The following is an 18,856-nucleotide window of genomic DNA, read 5'->3' on the forward strand; positions in this document are numbered from 1 at the left end:
AGGCAGATGCACAAGGGAAATGGTCGGCTTGAAACAAATTGTTAGAACCGGAAAGTAAATAAGACAACTCCTGTCTTAATTCCAGGCCCCATTCAGAAGGAGGTGCAGTTCCCTCCTCCATCATCCCCCTCACCCCCCCCCCCCCCCCGCAGCATGCACTTGAGGTTAACTTCATGATGAACAGGATCAAATAATTGAAATTTGTTTTTCAATATGGTCCCCATCCCTTACACACACATTATGTTAGTGGAAATTTACTTCCTTCCCTCCTTCTCTCCTCCTTCTGTCCTTCCCTCCTCCCTCATTCCCTCTCTCTCTTCCTTTTTCCCCTTTCTTCCTTTTAAATCTTCATGTAGAATTAGCTCTTTGGTGTTTTAATTGGCTCAGGGTGTTAGGCTTAGCTGCTCTCCTGTCCCCTCCCTCTTTCTGCATCTCTTCTCTGGCTTGCCTTCCTGCCTCCTTTTTTTAATGCACCTGTATCTTTCTCTCCCTAAACTGCTTCTCCCTCTCTTTGACTCCTCCACTTCTCTCTCCAAAGATGAGAGAAATGAAGGGCAATAAAGGAAGTCCACGGCATGAATACATTCTGACCTTATTCTGCACGTTCTCTAGTACCCATTATCAGGGGAAGTCACCATTCTGTATTTTAAAAGCAATTTTGTATTTTCTTAATGTGCTGATGTGTTTTAAAACATTCAAAGAAATTAGTTTCCCTGAATGCCAAAATACAGTCTCTGTGAAGAGCAAGTATGGCAGAAAGTGGCTTTAGCAGGAGCCTCTCCACATTCCTGACTTAGTTTCAGCTGCCATGAGTACCTACTGTCTAGGGCTTTCCACCCTCGGTGGGCAGCATGGACCAGGGCCCCGAGCATGGGAGTCACTGTTCTAGGATCCCAGATTGACAATTCAGTGTACTTTTTCTGGCCTTATAGGTGCTGGACTCCTGATCTGCTCACCCAGGACATTTCTGATGCCACTCAGGCCTTAACCAATTCTGTGGATGTGGCATCTGTCTGCACCTTCCCAGTTTTATCTTTTCTTTCTGCTGGCCTCCTCTTATCTGATTTCTTTATGTTCAATCTCTAGTAGCATGATTTGTTTGCTGTACAGAAATGTTGAAGGTAAAAAAATAAAAATTTACTAAATGAAAAAAATAACCTTAATATGCATAAAACTATGATCAGCAAAACTGGCCTTTTCCCTAGTCCAATTCCCCGGTTTATTAGCTTCTTAATGGTATCACTGACCTGCAATTCTTTTGCTTATTTTTATCTCTTCTTTTCTCTATCATTTACATGATAATCAGATCCCAGACGTTTTTTATTCTACCTGCAAAATGTCTTTTGACTTTGTTCCCTCCTTTCCATTTCCTGGGTGACTGCCCTAGCTCAGGCTCCTGTTATCTCTTATTTTGAGAAATACCACTCTATGATGATTCTTTCCCCTTTTCTATCCATCTTCTACTCTCTGGATAATTTCCTAAAATCCAAAATATGATTTTCATCACTCCCTGCCCTACATATTGTGCTGATTCTCCACTATCTGGCATAATCTTGAAGCCCCCAATGATTTGGACCCAGGACACTTTCTGGTCCCAAACCCATCATATCCCCTCTTACCCCTCATCATATACTAGCTCCTTTTTGACCATAAACCAGCCTCACCAGACTCCTTTACAGTCCCTGAACATACATGTAATTGCCAGTCTTTATGCTTGAGGTCAAACTGTTTCCTTTGCTTGGAACATATTTTCCCGTCTCTACTTGCCCAATCCCTACTCAATTTTCAAGGCAGAATTCAAATGCTACCTCTTCTGAAGAGTTCTCTTCTGTTGACCAGACAGGACGAAGCACCCCCCTCTGTTCCCGTTGCACATGTCATGCATCTCTTGTCATACCCACCAATTATCTTTCCCCACCCCCTAGTATTGTAGTTATTACAGATCTGTTTTCTCCACTAATGTGTGAGCTCTTCAAGAACAGGGACATTCTTTTGGGGTGTGTGGGTCTAAAAATATCCCTAGCACAGATCCTGGTACCCAGTAGGCAAACAATGAGATGCAATCAGGGCCTTGGTGGTTATAGCCTGAGTACAGTGACATTTATTAACCCTGAAATCACCTGGTTAATCCTGTAGCTGGCTCACAGAATAGTGGTGCCCCTTGGGATATGAAGACCAGGGGGAGAAACTCTGTCCAGGTAAGTGAACAGGGTGTTAAAATAGGACTTTTCCTGTCTCGGGGTTTCATCTGAAGCCTCAAAGCTGAGAACATCAGATTCCAAGTATCTCCATGTGCTAAGGCAGATGTTAGACAATCTATGAAGAATTTGCAAAAGGAGTAACAGAAACCAGTTCTATCAGTAATATCTAGACTATAAATGAAAAGATAAAGAATTCATTAATTAAAGTATTAATGAAACCAGACTCCCTGATTTCACCCTTTCCTTTGTCTCTAGTACTCTCAACCCAGCCGTCAGAGTGATCCAAATCATTCGTGTCCCTCCTCTCCTCAGACCTCCGTGGCCCTCACTCAGAGTGAGAGCCAAATCCTTTCAGTGGCTTCCAAGGGCCAACAAAAGTGGCTCATTTACCTTTTGACCCTCATCTCCTGCTAGTCCTCCCTTTGCTCTCCTCTGTTCCAGCCACACGAGTCTCCTTGCTATTCTTCAAAGATGCAGGTACTTTCCTGCCTCATGGCCTTGTGCTGGCTTGAACTGGCCAACTTCTTCATCTTCTTCAAGTCTTTGCTTAAAATGGCACCTTGTAAGTGAGGCCTACTCCATTATTGTATTAAAAATCACAAGCCCATGCTCTGTTTCTCCTAATTTTCCATATTCTGCTCCACTTTTTCTTTTTCCACAGGCATATACTATAAAATTGGCTTATTCCTTTTTATGGTTTATTGTCTGTCTTTGAAGGTAGAAATATTTACCTTTTTTATTCACTATTTTGTAATATTCACCCATTTGACCAGTGATTAGACTATCCTTGTTTTCTGTATTAGTAATTAGCTAAGTCAGGATTTTCAGGAAAGAAAGGATGGCTCATCAAATTCACTTCCCACAACAACCAGGTTTTTCTCGGGTTTGACTCCTACTTACACTCTTGAATTCTTGAAAATGGTCCTTCCACTAACATAATCTTTCACTATTGTTCACAAGGATTTTAAAGAAGAGGTTCAGAGTAGCTTTATAATAAAGGAAGTTCCTTTTCAGATGTCGGTAATAAGATTTTCTAACTTCTCCCTTGTTTTATTTTGTTTGTCTTTTTAATTTCTCTCTTTACTCCTTTCCCAGACAAAGGATCCAATTGATCTGTGTGTTTTATCTTAACAGAAGGAAAAAGAAGAGATATCAAGTGAGCTGACCTAGACATAAATCAATGGAAATGGGAAGGAGGAATGTGAAGACACATGACATTAGTTGGAAAAACATAGCTAGAAAAACCAATCTCTAATGCTAGGCTTATAAAAACAGATGATGAGATAACTGTTGTCACAGATTTCAGTATGTGATCAAACCTCAGACTCATAAGTAGAGACACAAATATATTTAGGCCTTATGCTTCTCCACAAATCAAAGAGACTGTGATATGGTGGAAGGACCACTGAGCTTGAAGCCAGAAGATTTGGGCCAAGTCCTGATTTATCCACCAACTATTGTATAGATATGAGACTGTCAGTCTCTGAAGTTGGGATAATTATACAGAGGTTGTTCTCTTTCACGGAGTTGTGGGAAGATCAAATAAGAAAATTCTTGGGAAGACATTTTGCTAAGGGGAATCATTGCACAGGATTAAGGAAATTTGTTTATTAGCCTATAGAAAAAAGACCACTAAGATTCATTTGAATCCCCATGAAAAAAGCCAACATTGTTCCATTCTGCACACTGGGAAGGCAAATCCTTTTGCTGTTCTATGTCTACATTCATCAACTAGGAAAATCCAGTTCTCAGCTGTCCTCCTTCACACCCAGATTAAGAAACACAACAGTGGCAGCTGGAACAACACAGAACTATAAATAGGAGAAAAGGATTTCAGACTTTTTAATTGTCTTTGTCTCCAATATTTTCCAGACCAGCAGAATTCTTGTCACTGTGCGTATACAGTTTATCACAGTGGAGCACAAAATTCTGTCTACTTTCTAAAAGTTCTATCACTGTTTCCTAATAGTCCATCACTAGAGATGTCATTTCTTTGCATTATGACATTAATTTCTGCTCAAATCCCTTTGAATTGTCCCACAGAGGAAAGGCACAATGAGGTCCAGAGCACCAGAGGGCTCTGGAAAGGAAGAGGCACTGGGCTATATAAAGGAAAGATTTGCTTGAGGAGGAAGTGAGAAGATGCTGGAGATCAACTTTATCCCCTCTGAATTTTACCTTATGCTGTCCTGCAGAGCAACAATTCCTTGGGTTCTGTTCCGGTTTGCTAATGCTGCCAGAATACAAAATACCAGAAGTGGATTGGCTTTTATAAAGGGGGTTTATTTAGTTACAAAGTTACAGTCTTAAGGCCATAAATTGTCCAAGGTAAGGCATCAACAATAGGGTACCTTCACAGAAGAATGGCTAATGGCATCTGGAACACCTCTGTTGTCTGGGAAGGCATGCAGCTGGCATCTTCTTCTTTGGCTCCCAGGTTGTATTTCAGAATGACTTTCTCCTAGGACATGTCTCTCTAGGCATCTGGGGGTATTCTCTTAGTTTCTCCAGAGCAAACTTTGTTGTGGCAAAAGTACTTTCAAAGGCCATCTTCAAAACGTGTCCCTCAGCTGCAGCTCTGAGTTCCTTCTGTTTGTTAGCTGTTTTATATGGCTCCAGTGATTTAATTCAGACCCACCCTGAATAGGTGGGGTAACACCTCCATGGAAATTATCCAATCAAAAGTCTCGTCCACAGTTGATTGAGTCACATCTCTATGGAAACACTCAATCAAAGGATTCCAACTAGTCAACACTAATACATCTGCCCCCACAAGTTTGCATCAAAGAACATAGCGGTTTGGGGGACATAATACATCCAAACTGACACATGTTTCCACCCCAACTCTTTCTAGTATTATGAAAGATGCTGGGCAGCAGACACTGAATCAGAAATGTCCTCTAGGTGACTTACTTGTAGCTTGAAGGCTAAACACAATTTTCAAGAAGGAGGTCAGTTTTGCCATTGGAGTATCTGAGCATCTATGAAACTCTGCCCCTGGTCAATTGCACACTCTCTTTCCTGCCAACATTTTTGCATCTTCTTTTCTTCTATTTGTGCCATCAGGGAACCATTAGGGGTTTTGGATTACCTATTGCTTGTCTCAGTTACAAAGCACTAAGTTAGTCATGAGGTGCTATAGCTCTACCAGGTATGACCAGAAGGTCTAATTTGGAATTTAGTACAGTCCCTGGGTTAATCTTAGGCTTGTAACTCTTATTATAAGAAAAGCCTGGTCTACTCTAGAATTGATTGTGGGGATTCAAATGCCAGCCTCTTTAGTCACTGGTTCATACTTTGGGCCACCTACTTATATGCTGTCTTGGTTTACATATGGCTTGTCACTCTAAGGTGCTGCATTCTTTTCAATAGTATCTTTTGGGGAAGGTGTTAGAGATGTGAGGAATGGGAAAGATTGAAGATCAATCAGTTATGGTTGAGGCCAAAAATCTTGATGAGAACTTTTATGTGGAGTAAGCAGTTTTCCAAAGACCAATCTTTTGTGCTTCTTTTGAAGACAAGTAGACATAAAAGTAATTCTCAACATTCTGTTATCTGTGACTATTAAATGCTATTTGAAACTACTGAAGAAATTTAAGAAGAATGTTAAAGGAGAGAACTAATGAAAGCCAAGATTATAAAGAATCAAAATAATATTGCTACTGTAAGAAAATCAGTCACACGTATTATAAATATCTCCAGATCTTCCACAAATTTAAGACCCAGACTAATTGTTACTTCTACAAGACCAAAATTGAAGAATTTCATCCAAGAGGACTAAACCAAAGGTGGTGATAAATGCCAACAAAGGAAGACAGTAAAATATGGAGAATTCCTTTTATCTATCTCCCTTGGCTTCAAAGATGAGACGAGAATCTGCCTAGAAATCTAAAGAAAACAAGATTAAAGGCAAAACAAAATTGTCTGAGCTTCCAGTCAACCAAGACGGAGGCATAAGATGCTTCATAGTTCCATTCCCACACAGAATCCTTGCACAACTGGCAAAAACTGACAGTCATCCACTCAGAGCTCCAGAAAAAAAAGTTGAAGGGTTGCAGGAACTGGGAGAGGACTGAATCAGGACAGTGCAACTTAAAAAATGTTAGGAGAAGCTTGTGGTGCTCTTGCTGGCCCCTCCCCCACACCCTCCCCAGGGCTGTGTGGAGCCAGTCTGCACTCCCATTATGGGGCCCTGGCCCTATTCTGGCGAGAGCAGAGTAACACTTATGTGTATACTGAGGTGGCTGTTGTCAGTGCCAATCTATTGGGTGGCAGCATGAAAGACTGAACCAGGAAGTGCCTCTCTGGCTTGCCATCTCAGAACTTGCTCTGCACACAGAAGCAACTTGCAAACTGCTAAAGCAGTGTGAAAAGCAATCAAATAAAAGTGACCTGGGGCAAAAGATTACTGGCTTCAAGACATACAACAAAGTATCCAGAAGGGGGAAGGCCTATTTCATAAGAAATAGAGGGGCATTTGGATCCTTATAAATGAGGGCATTCCTAAGGCCATGAGAACATGCCTAGGACAATATACATTGGTTTTATTTATGATTTTTGTACTTTTCTGTAAGTATGTGAAATGAAAGCAGTATGTCATTGCTTGATTGACAGTATTTTTTTTTTCTTTCTTAGCAGTATTGAAATAATGATGCCATAATAGATGACACCTTGGTTGAGATAAAATGTGGTATTATTATTATTGTTGTTGTTATTGGTGGTCATGTAGTAGAATTTCTCTGACTCTGATCTGTCTCTTCCTCCCAGTTTTCCAGCTCACCTTGAGTGGTCCATGTGACACCCCAATATATATTCTCAAATTTTTTTCTTAAGAGTAGAACTGATTCTTAGCTTGATATGCATTTACCTGGAGTAAGGATGACCCTTTTCAGTCCCCCTTCCAGTTAGTTGTGGTCAATGAGATTGCATTTTGTCTTTATTAGAGGAAGGTAGTGTGCAGAAAAGAGTTAACTCAGGTCTGAATTTCTGGATCTTTGCACATCCCCAAGAAAGACCTGTTTCCAGGACTGGACCTTGGCTGGCTCCTGGGCATTGAGTTCTTGGAATATCTAAGATGATAAGAATATCTAAATGATAAGAACATTTTGCATGCTCAGGGCTTTGAATCATACTATACCTGTTTGTCTAGATAGTTTGTGCAAGCAATGTGATTTATATTAAATACTTGCTTTCCTTCTGGGGGTCTGGAGCATTGGTAACTATGGTCAGTCACATGGGCACTATATGCCCATGTGACTAGCCCTCAATAAAAGCCCTGGACCTGTAGGCTCGGGGGAGCTTCCCCAACAGTCAATGCTTTGCTTTTGTTGTTACAACTCATTACTGGAGGAATTAAGTGTGCCCTGTACGACTCTCCTGGGAGAGACTCTTAGAAGTTGGTGCCTGTTTTCCTCTGGATTTTGTCCCATATGCATTCTTCCTTCGTTGGTTTTGCCTTGTGTCCTTTCACTGTAATGAACAGTAACCGTGAGTATAATAATTTCTGAGTCCTTTGAGTCCTTCTGGTGAATCACCAAATCTGGGCGTGGCATTGGGGACCCCCAACACAAATAATGCAACAGGACATATAACTATTCAGAAAGCATTCTCCTTTCCCCCACCTTCTGCAGGAATAGTGTACTTTCCCATCTGATTGATACTGAACTTGTCCTTGTGACTTGCTTTGGCCAGTGGCATGTGGGTGGAAGTGACTCTATGGCAGTTCTAAGTTTAGACCCTAAGAGGCATTGCGTCTTTGCTCTTCTGGGAACATTTAACCTCCTCCATGAGAGGAACATGCTTCAGGAAGTTGCTAACTCTTCCAGACTGGGCCACAGAATAAATACACATGAAGCAAACCTGAGTCCAAACTGTAGTGTGATGCCAAGTCTGGTCAGACCTGCAGGCTGAGGCAGAACCACCCTGCTGAGCCTGACCTAGATCAGAGAGCCCTGAGCACAGAGTAATTTAACACAGAATTATTGTGGCACGTGTTGACTGATAGAGGCAGCTTCTGGAAACCTCCGTAAAGGACAGCTGGTGTGTGTCTTCTCTTCCTCTGTCCTTTCTGTTTGGTTACCAGAATTGGTGCTAAAGCTCTGACTACTTTTGTGGGGAATGAGGATAAAGGTCAGACCCTAAGGATGGTGGAGCAGTGAGATAGAGGCACAGGGATCCCTGATGAGTTTTACAGAGCTGCCACACTTCTACCTTATTTAGACCACTGTTAGGTTAGATTATGTCACAGTGCAGCTACACTTAGTCCTAATGAATACAATCAACAAATCTTTATCCATCCATCATAGACTCTGGGGCTGAAAGACCTTGGGAGAGACAAGGCAAGTGCAGAAGGCTAAGGGGAACTGTTTTTACTATCTCCAGGAAGATGTGGGCTTTTCAGAATTTGAGTCTGTGGCCATTTTGGTATTTCCCCCCTCCTATGCCTAAAAGAACTTCAACTCTTGGAGGAAAGGGAATAAAGGGCTAATGCTGATCTTCGGGATATTTCATCAGACTTTTTCTTTTCCAAAAAATTGTTTTTCTTTTTATTACCTCCAAGCTCTTTCAAATGAAACCTGAGCAGAAGCCAATAAGTAAAATAAATATAAGCCAAAATGGCTGGCAGAAGGATGGCAACGAAGTCCAACTTTGTAAATCTTCCCAGTGTTGGCCCCGAGGGGGCTCTGCTGAATCTCTGGCACCGTAAAGCAAAAGACTGTGCTCAGAGTGGGTACGTCCTCTTCATATTTGAATTCCAGCCCCACTACCCAGTGCAGCCCAGGGCTTTGCCGAGAACACTTTATTGAATGTCACATTATTATTCTGTTCTGTGTTCTTTCTCTTCTGTCTGGGGTGGAAGGGAGACAGTGAGGCAGACAATTGCATTGCTGATGTGGGATTTTTAGAGGAAAATTGAGGAAAATTACAGGGACTACCCAGCTGTGGTGAAAACTCTTTGCTTTCTTCCCACAGGACCTATTATTTTACAAACTACAACTATTAAAAATGATTTATAGTCATTTGCCAACTTTGCCATGCTGCTAGCATTGGTACAATTCACTTGAATCTTATCCAGCTTTCTAAATGGGTACAAAGAATCAAAGTGTGTCCACACTCAAAATGGCATGTAATTTGATGACTACTCTTTAGAAAGTTGAAATCTAGCACAACGTCAGTGTCAATCTTATCTCCCCAATGTCCTCTGTTCTATTTGATCTTATTTCCTATCGTCTAGATCCTATCTCTTATAGCTTATTTTCATGTTAAAATTTTCCCTCACTGAAGATGTCTCTGGGCTTTTGCCTGTTTAGTCCTCGCCTTCCAAATATAGAGGAACTCCCTTGAAACTTTTATTCTTACTCCTTATTTAAATGCATTCACTATTTGACCATGTTCATTTTCTTCCTTTCTTCCCTTTCATATTCATCAAGAAAGACAGATACCTGAGATGAATAATAATCCTGTAAGATTGACCCAAATCCTGATGACTTGGGGAACTGGCAGGTCCGACTTGTGGCCTAATCTCCCAGCTGCCTAATTATCTTAGAATTTTGAAGAGCTGTGGTACAGATGAAGGTAAACTGTGAGGTGGCTGTACAGTAGGAGGTGTGGGCAGATCTATAGCTAATTACGGAGAAGACCAATCTCCAAAGCTTGATGTAAACTTGAGGGACCTGACTTTAGAAGGAATTTGTTGTCTGGTTCACTTTGTATTATCACTTCAGAGGCTGCTGCTCTATACAATTAACACTTAGGAAATGGAGAGGAAAGTGATTTTCTGGAGAAAATGCTCAGGGACCTCCCAGTAGTTTAGGTAGTAACAAAGGCAATGTCTTGAATGTGAGAAAAGCACAAATGGAGCAGGGATAAAATGAGTCACTTCCAAGATGTGCATTTAAGAACTTAAGAGTAATTGTCTACTATGAGTTGAGGAAAAATTGGTAATTTTACTATTTGGGTATCACATTAGGTGGGCTATTTTTTGGAAAAGAACTTCTGAGATCCTAGCCAAGTAGCTTCTTCATAAAAGCATGGTTTAAAATGTTTTAATCTTTGGTTATTATATCATAAAAGTAACTCATGGTGGCTGTGAACTATTTCAAACAGTAGAGAAGAATATTGCATTGCTCAGGGTAGTCCAGCTGCCTTTGGTAGTCAGCCTCTAAGACCACCAGTAACCCTTCTCCCTGGTACTCATGCCCTTGGGCAATTCCCATTTAGTGACTCATTTCTAAGAAAGAGGATAAGACAAGTGATGGGATGTCACTTCTTGAGATTAGGTTATAAAAAGACTGTGGATTCTGTCTTGGGGACTCTCTCTCTCTCTCTGGCTTGGAAGCAGATTCTCCAGCCCCATTAGAGCCTTGAGATGCCTCAGCCTTGGCGGGCACCTTGGTTGCAGCCACGTGAGAGATCCTGAGCTAGAACCACTCTGAGTTCCTGACCTGTGATGTAATAAATGATTGTTGCCTTGAGCTACTAAGTTTTGGGGTAATTTGTTATGCTCCAATAGATAATTAATACACCAATGAATTAACCCCAAAATATCATTGGCTCCACATAATGATACACACTCACACTACATTTTTTTTTTTTAATGCATTCCCCTGGGAAGCTGTCCTCCATGGGTAACATAGTAATTGAGGCTGCTTCCTTTTTGTGGCAGGGAGAGTCCTTGGAGAACTCACAACTTTAAGTATCCCAGAGAGAAATGTCACCTGTGCTCACATTTCACAGGCAAGAACCAGTCATATAGTACCACTAACTACAAGGAGAAATAGAAAATTGGAGAAGCATATGGATATTGAATGAGAATTAGATGTCTCTGCCATGTGTATAATATAAAAAGTGGAAATTCACTCTTCTCCTTCCCATCAAACATTCCATGTTTATTTGAATTGTACCTTTCCAGATGCACACGCTTATGTGTATACGTGTATGTGTGTGTTTATAACATACACATTTGTCATAATTAACAAAAATAGAATCAAATTTGTCATATTAGTACAACAAGAGCTATCTCATTCTTGGTAGCATCTTGTTGGTTGTCTGTGGTATGGGTGTATCATAATCCATTTAACTGTTCCCCTATTCATGAAAACATAATGCAGTCATTAATTGGGTGACAGAATTGTTTTAATAGCCTGATTTTCACCCATTACCTCTCTAAGTTTGTCCAGATGACATCCTGTGCAGGTATTGGAACCAATCTACAGAAAGAACAAATCCCTGACTTTACCAACCCTTGTTTCACCCCACTCTTGTTAGTTGCCTAAGTAAAGGGCATGGTTATGTTTTCCCTCCTCCCCTTTACTTAGAGGGGATAAGAGATGTTGGGGAACCTTGAGAAAAGTTCAGCTTCACTAACCATCGTTCTGATATGAATTCAAAAGCAAGGGACAGAAGCTAACTAGCATCTATTAAAGTGCAGAGTGTATATATTCAAGGTACTGTGCCATGCAATTGTATGTTTATTTCACCAAAACCTCATAGTACCCCTACGAAATATGTAATTATTGTTTAAATCTCCCAGTGAAATCCTCTTCATGGACATTAAGCAACCCTCTGCCTCTACTCCGAATACATATACTCACCATGTAATAATTTCTCTTCCTTCCTACCTTCCCTCCTCGACCCGTCCCCTGCCTTCCTCTCCCTCCCTCTCCCTCTTCCTCTCCGTCTCTTTCTCTTTCTCTCTCCACTTCTCTGTCTTGTGGAGATAGCTGATAGAATTAACACGCTATGACTATTGCTTTTCTTAGTGAAGATACTACAAAGATCCGTGTTCCCTTTCCCAGAAAGTGGACTATACATGTTTAAAAAGGAAAAAAAAAGTGCATTGTTTACAAATATCCTGGGAAAATTCTCCCTTTGTTTCTATTAAAATACACAGCAACAAAAATGTATCTCCCAAATGATGGGAGAGATATATGATTGGATGTCTCCATAGGTCCATCATTTCTACTCTGGGGAATTCTATCAAAGGGCCCAGAACATTCTCTCCCTTTGAAGCAGTTGCCAGATCATGTAGATGGTATCTGAGGGGTACAGCAAACTCCTTTGAGTCTTTCTCTCTGACCCAGTGAGCTATGTCAGTCCAGGGACTTAGGGCTACTGGGTAGCAAAGAATTCCAACTTTGGTAGAGAAGTGGGAGCAGGGATGGTAGTATATAAATTTTGTAGCATTTTCTGGGATGGGGAATAAAGGGAGAGAAAACTTCTTTAGCTGGTCTTTGACTCCTGGAGTCCTGCAACTTCCTTCTTTCTGCAATTAAAATAAATCAAGTGAGGCCCAGTCTAGACAAGGAGCCATCTCTAATCCCAGCAGGTGCTAAAATAGTATTATTATTTCAGTTTTGCAGATAAGCAAATGGAGGCACAGAGAGATTGAGGAACTTGCTCCTAAGCTTGGAATGACTACATCAAACCACACAGGCCTCGGGACAGATACTTTACTTTTCTGGGGAGAAGGGATTGGAGTATGTTATCTCTTGAGGTCTCTTATAAGTTTAAAATACATTATTTTAAGCAGAGCTGTGGCTAAATTATATGCATTTAGAAAAACCTTCCTCCCATCCCAAGTCCTTGAATGCTTTCTCTGACCAACCTAAAAATAAATTCTTACTCTACAGCCCTTTAGCTGATAGAGAGGTTGGGTAGTATTGGAAAGAACACTGCGCCAAAGAATTTAATCTGTCCAAAGTAAAAGAAAATTTGAATAAGCCTTTACCAAGTTTCTCTGCAAGTGCAGCAGAAGATAAGGTTTCTGTTGGATAAGTAATATAGCAAGTATCATTTCTATGCATCTGTAGGTTCCTGGACATTGTTCAGAAATGGGAAAGGGGACCTGAAGCTGTTCTGGAAAACAGTGTTAAGTAGTGGCATATCCATTCCCAGACGGGAAAGCTACACCTATTAGGTTACATTAATGAAAACCATTTCCTTTTCTTATTATAAAATTAGACTATTCATCTAAGAATTATCATTCACTTTTGGGATGTGTGTGTGTTCTGATAGTTGATTTATTCATTCAGTAAAGATTTATAAGTGCTTATCATGTATCAGACACTGATGTTGCTGCTGGGAATAAAGTAATGAACAAAACAGACAAAAATCTTACCATCATGGAGCTTTATTCATTCTGGTGGGGAAATATAAGTAGTGAGTCAGATGCAAAGGGTCATTATGGAGAAAAAAACAAAGCAGAGAGGGGCAAAGGGAGTGTGGGCAGGTGTGTGTGTGTGTGTGTGTGTCTGTCTGTGTGTGTGTGTGTGTGTGTCTATGTGTAATTTTAAATAGAATAGTGAGGAAGTGACATCTGAGCCCAGATGTGAGGGATTGGGCCCTTCTGACCTGAGAGGGATGAGTTAGGGGAACAGCAAATGCAAAGGCTTCCAGGGAAGGCAGGAAGCCAGAGAAGCTGGGGAAGAGTGGAGTGGGGGAGAAAAGTCAAATAGGTAAGGAGCAGGGTGGGGCATGTAGGAACATACAGGATGTTATAGAAGAGTAGCTTTTAGTTTGAGTGGGATGGGAGCATTGCAGGGATTTCAGCAGGAATGATAATATCTGACTTATTTTGTTGTAGGATTTTGTAATAGGATCTCTCTGAGTGCTCTGAGGAAAATCAGCTCTAAGAGGCCATTGGGAATCTATTGCAAAAATCCAGGGGAGAGATGATGATAGCTTGGATGAAGATGAATTTGGTGGAAGGGCTAAGAAGTGGTTAGGTTTTGGATATATTTTGGATACATTTATTGATCCTTTGATGTTGGGATATGAGAGAAAGGGGGGAGTTATGGACGATGCATACATTTTTGACCTGAGCAATTAGAAGGATGGAGTTACTACTTAAGGAGAAGACTGGGGATTAGAAATTTTGGGGGGCAATCAGGTGTTCAGTTTTAAACGCGCTGAATTTGAGATGCCTACTGGATCTTTAAATGGTAATCTCTGAGTCTGTATTTCAGGGAAGAGGGCTGACCTGGAGAAAACATTTGGGAGTTGTAGACTCGTACTTTAAAGTCTTGAGAAAAGAGAAGTCCCAAGACTGAGCCCTGGGGCATGACACAGTTTAGAGGCTCGGTGGAGAAGGAAAAACCACAGAGGAAACTAAGGATTATGAAGTGGGAGCAAAACCAGTACATGTGTTGTCCCAGAGGTCAAGTAAAGAAATTGTATTAAGGAAGAAGAAGTAATTAATGACTCAGATACCCCTGATATATCAAACTTGGCCATTGGATTTAGCAATGTGGTGATCCTTGGCGGCCTTAACAAGGTGAGGTGTGGGAGTAACTGCCTAATTGGAATAGATTCAAGGAACAATGGTATGAGAGAGATGGCAGGGAGACTTTGAGGGGACCAGACTTCAAAGTGTGCCCAACCTGATTTTAAAGGATGCTCGCACACCCAGTTTGTCCTGTTCCACTGAGCCCCTTCATGGAGTTTTCCTAGTCTGGACAATTTAGAATTTGAGATTGTCTTAGTGAGAAGAAGAGTATGGATTCTAATGCAACCCAAACTCTGTGAAACTTTCTGAAGTGGGGTAGAGATTTGCTTTGGGTAGAATTAAAGAATGTATCTCTCTTGGAGAAAATGAAGAGTAGATCCTGAGCAGCAAGGAAAGGTTAAGAAATGGTGTACTCCTGTAAGGCAAAGTTTTGCTTGGGATATTCTACATCAGGTTTTAGATTTAGTTAGTTTGCTTCTATTTCTCTCTGGCCCCAAACTGGAAAAAAAACAAATGTCCTTCAATAGGTAAGTGATTAAACAAACTATGATGCATCCACGCTATGGAATACTACTCAGCACTAAAAATGAATGAGTGATTGATACATGCAACAATTTGGATGGATCTCAAAGGAATTGTTCTGAGCAGAAAAGAGCCAGTTACAATTATATGAAATTATTGAAATTACAAAATTATAGTGATAGATAACAGATTAATGGTTGCCAAGATTTGGAGTGAGGGAAGATGGCTGTAGCTATAAAAGGGTAGCATGAGGGATTTTTGTGATGGAACTGTTTTGTATCTTGACTATGGCAGTGGTCACATGAATCTACACATATGATAAAATTGCACAGAATTAAAAACACGTGCAAATACACATATACAAAAACACACAATGAGTGCATGTAAAATGGGTGAAATCTGAATAAGGTGTATGGATTTTATCAACATCAATTTCCTGGTTATGATATTATACTATAGTGATGCAAGAGGTTACCATTGGGAGAAAGTGGGTGAAGAACAGATGGAATTCTCTGTATTATTTTTTAATAATGCATTTGAATCTACAGTTATATCAAAAAAAAGTTTTAAAAAAGTTTGAGTACCCTGTTTTTAAAAAGGTAGTTGAAAAAACCTTCATTCTGTTACTTGGTGGGTGGAGAGGAAAATATATATTACTACAACTTAGTTATCCTCCTTTAAGGAATAGAAAATTGTCAATAAGAAAATAAGCACACTGCTTCCCCCACCCTTTAAAATATTAGCAATTAGTTGTATGTGAAACAAAAAAGCAGCTTTCTAGTCCTTTATCCCTTATGTTTGTATGGTGTTTTAGAGTTCAAATTAATTTCACATGCATTATTTCCTTTGCCATTGAAAAATCCCAGAAGATAAACAATATTAACAGAAGATGATAATGTAGGTCAAAAATAAGATGTGAATTATTTGATTTAATAATCACAACTTGATTATGTAGGTATTATCTCCAGTTTACAGGTGGAAAAGTTGAGGCAGAGTAAGATGAAGGGATTTATCAAGCTCACGATTTTCTAAGTATTTTAGCTGAGGAACTGGATTTAAAATTGATTTATTCCATTCAGGAGATCTTTCTGAGTACTGGTGATATGGAGATGCATAAGGTGCGGTTTTTTCCCTTTCTTAACCTGGGTTTTCCATTGTCATGGTTTGGGACAGAGTTTCTCAAACTCAGCATGATGGATATTAGGGTGTGGATAATTTATTGGGGGCAGGGGGATCTGTCCTGTGCATTTCAGGATGTTTAGCAGCATCTCTGACCTCTACCCGCTAGATGGCAGTAGCACCCCCCCTTTGCAATTGTGTCAACCAAAATGTCTCCAGACATTGCCAAATGTGCCCTGGGGAACAAAATGGTCCCTGGTTGAGAATCAACGATTTAGGGTCTCCACTCTGCTTGGGCTGGGTCAGGAGCAGCCCCCGTCCACCAGTATCCCAGAGAATTTCAGAGACTCTGGGCTGCGTGCCCTTTGTGTGAGGCTGTTGGGGCCTCAGGACCCTGGCATGCTGTGGAGTCCTCTGCCCTGGCCATATTGCTGCACAGTCGCTTCCATAAGGATCTCTCCTTGGCTCATGCCTGCCTCCAAGGTGGTTGACTTGTGTATGCTCACCTATTCTCCATTTCCTCCAGCATCAAAGGACAGGCCTATGGTGGCTCTCCTCTGATGCCGTGTATATTAGTTAAAGGAACAACGGGTTTCAATGGCTGTTAAGCTGCAGGAGTTAATGTTATACATTTGGATTTGATTGGATTTATCTCTGATCAGGACGAGTAAGTAGAGAAGCTGATGGATATATGTTGGGAGAAAGAATCCTGCCACCAATCAAATAGCATTTAAAGAACATCTACTGTGCTTTATTTAGTTAGCACAGTGACTGTAATCCCAAATGTGGAATTCCCATACACAAATGAAGAGATATTAATTTAGAGTTTTAGTTTAAGTACCATAATATTGTTTTTTTAATCTGTCTGATCTTTATAACTCCTGGGTATGCTTGGATTGTTTCAGAAGTCCTGGCTTGTCACTTGGATTTTGTGTGTTTTGGTAGCTTCTATTGGTATCTTTCTTTCAGACATTTATGTCTGCCAAGTCTGTGACATTTCTCTCATGAGGTGTGTCTTTACGAGCCACCAAATTAGTCAACACATTGTTAAGCTGTAGATTAATTTCTGTGTGGTGTAAGTCAGCTTTATGTACAACAGCCTTCTGGGGTTGTGCCCAGAAAGTGGACCCAGCAGTGGCCACTGGGAGGGTGTGATACATGTAAAAAGGGAAACTTTCAGGCCCTCACCAATTTGTTTTCTCTTTTAAATTCATTGGGACAATCTATTCTTAATTCAGAGCATGCTATAATTCTGTAAAGAATTGCTGCTCATTCTTCCATTTATAATTTATTAGTAAGTGATCCCCTAGATGATAAAAGGCTTGTGATGTCATTTGGTTGGCAACCTTAAATTCCTCTGAATCTTCTTCCTTACTCCAATTTCTGGTTTTGTTTATAATGATCTCCTTATAGGAAGGTTTTCCTTAGGGCCATTTGAACTATGCTGGATATTGTTTGATATGAGGTATATGTTTGTATTATTGGAGAGTTGTGAGACTCTGATGTAGGTTTAAATATACAGAGTTTTCCCATGAGTGGTCTCATTTGGTAATGTGAGGTTTTAGGAACAGCCACTGTCCCACCACACCTAACTGCCTTCTCTCTTGTCTGCTTCTCACTATAAAGACTGAAAAAGTTGACACCCACTTTCCCTGCCTTCCTTGAAACTAGATGTCACAGGACCTAGTTCAGGCCAATGAGGTAGCAAAGTAAGTGTACTGGGGTGGAGGGTGGGAGGTTTCGGGAAACATTTTTCGTCATTGATAAAAGGAGAGACATACGCAAGGTCAGTGTTGTCTCATTGCCCTTACTACACTCCTGCATCCTGCCTTTGAATGTAGACATGTGAAGATGACCGCAGCTGTGGCAGCCATCTTGCAACCTCAAGAGAATTGTAAAGATGCCAGATCCGGCAGCTTGAGATAATAGAAAATCCGACTAAGAGGGACTTATACCATAAAGATATTTATAAGGACATTTATTGTTTCTTTAGTTGCAAGTCATTTCTAGTGGTGGCTCTAGTAAATGCAGCTAAAAGCAACTAAACCACAATTAAAGCTCAGTCCCCAAAGCTCCCTCAATAATTAGCAGAGCTAATGCTAAAGCCTGGAGATCTTGACCTTTAGCAGAACTCTCTTCCTTTATGGCTTTCTAACTCTGTATATGTAGTTTGTAAAGATAAAGAAAACAAACCACTTGCAAAATATTTCTACAAATGAAAACAAGATATGTGGAGAATAGGAGAGGAGGAGACATAATTTCAAATTGTTTGATTTATAAGAATGTAAAAACTGACCAAATCCAGCAAATGAAGCAATAAAAGCAAGGTTGAGAGTAGGATCTAAAGATGAATGTATATGTATAATATTTATATCTTAATTAAGGCAAAGTAATACAGAATAATAATTTTCTGATTATTAAAATGACTTAATTACAATTTAATTTGTCTCCAGACCCTTACCTCTGGAGTCTCCTTTAGATCCTTCTTCACCTTGAAATCAATCCAATAGTGAAATAGTGGGTACTAGAAAGATCATTCTCTTATTATCTACAAAAGATTGAAAAGAGCTAAATAAGAAAGAAAGAAAGAAAGAAAGAAAGAAAGTTAAAAAAAGAAAAACTGGGAGGAGTTTCTCAGCTCTTTTAACCAAGTTCATCCATTTCTCTTTGGCTTTCTACATCAAGTCTAGTATTATATAAATGAAGCAAATCTCTAACATTCTGGGCATTCTTGAAAAGACTTGCCTTTTGTTAACAATTGCACCTATAATAAGGACAGACGTAAAGT

This window comes from Choloepus didactylus, chromosome 14 (assembly GCF_015220235.1).
Source record: "Choloepus didactylus isolate mChoDid1 chromosome 14, mChoDid1.pri, whole genome shotgun sequence".
Classification (NCBI taxonomy): domain Eukaryota; kingdom Metazoa; phylum Chordata; class Mammalia; order Pilosa; family Megalonychidae; genus Choloepus; species Choloepus didactylus.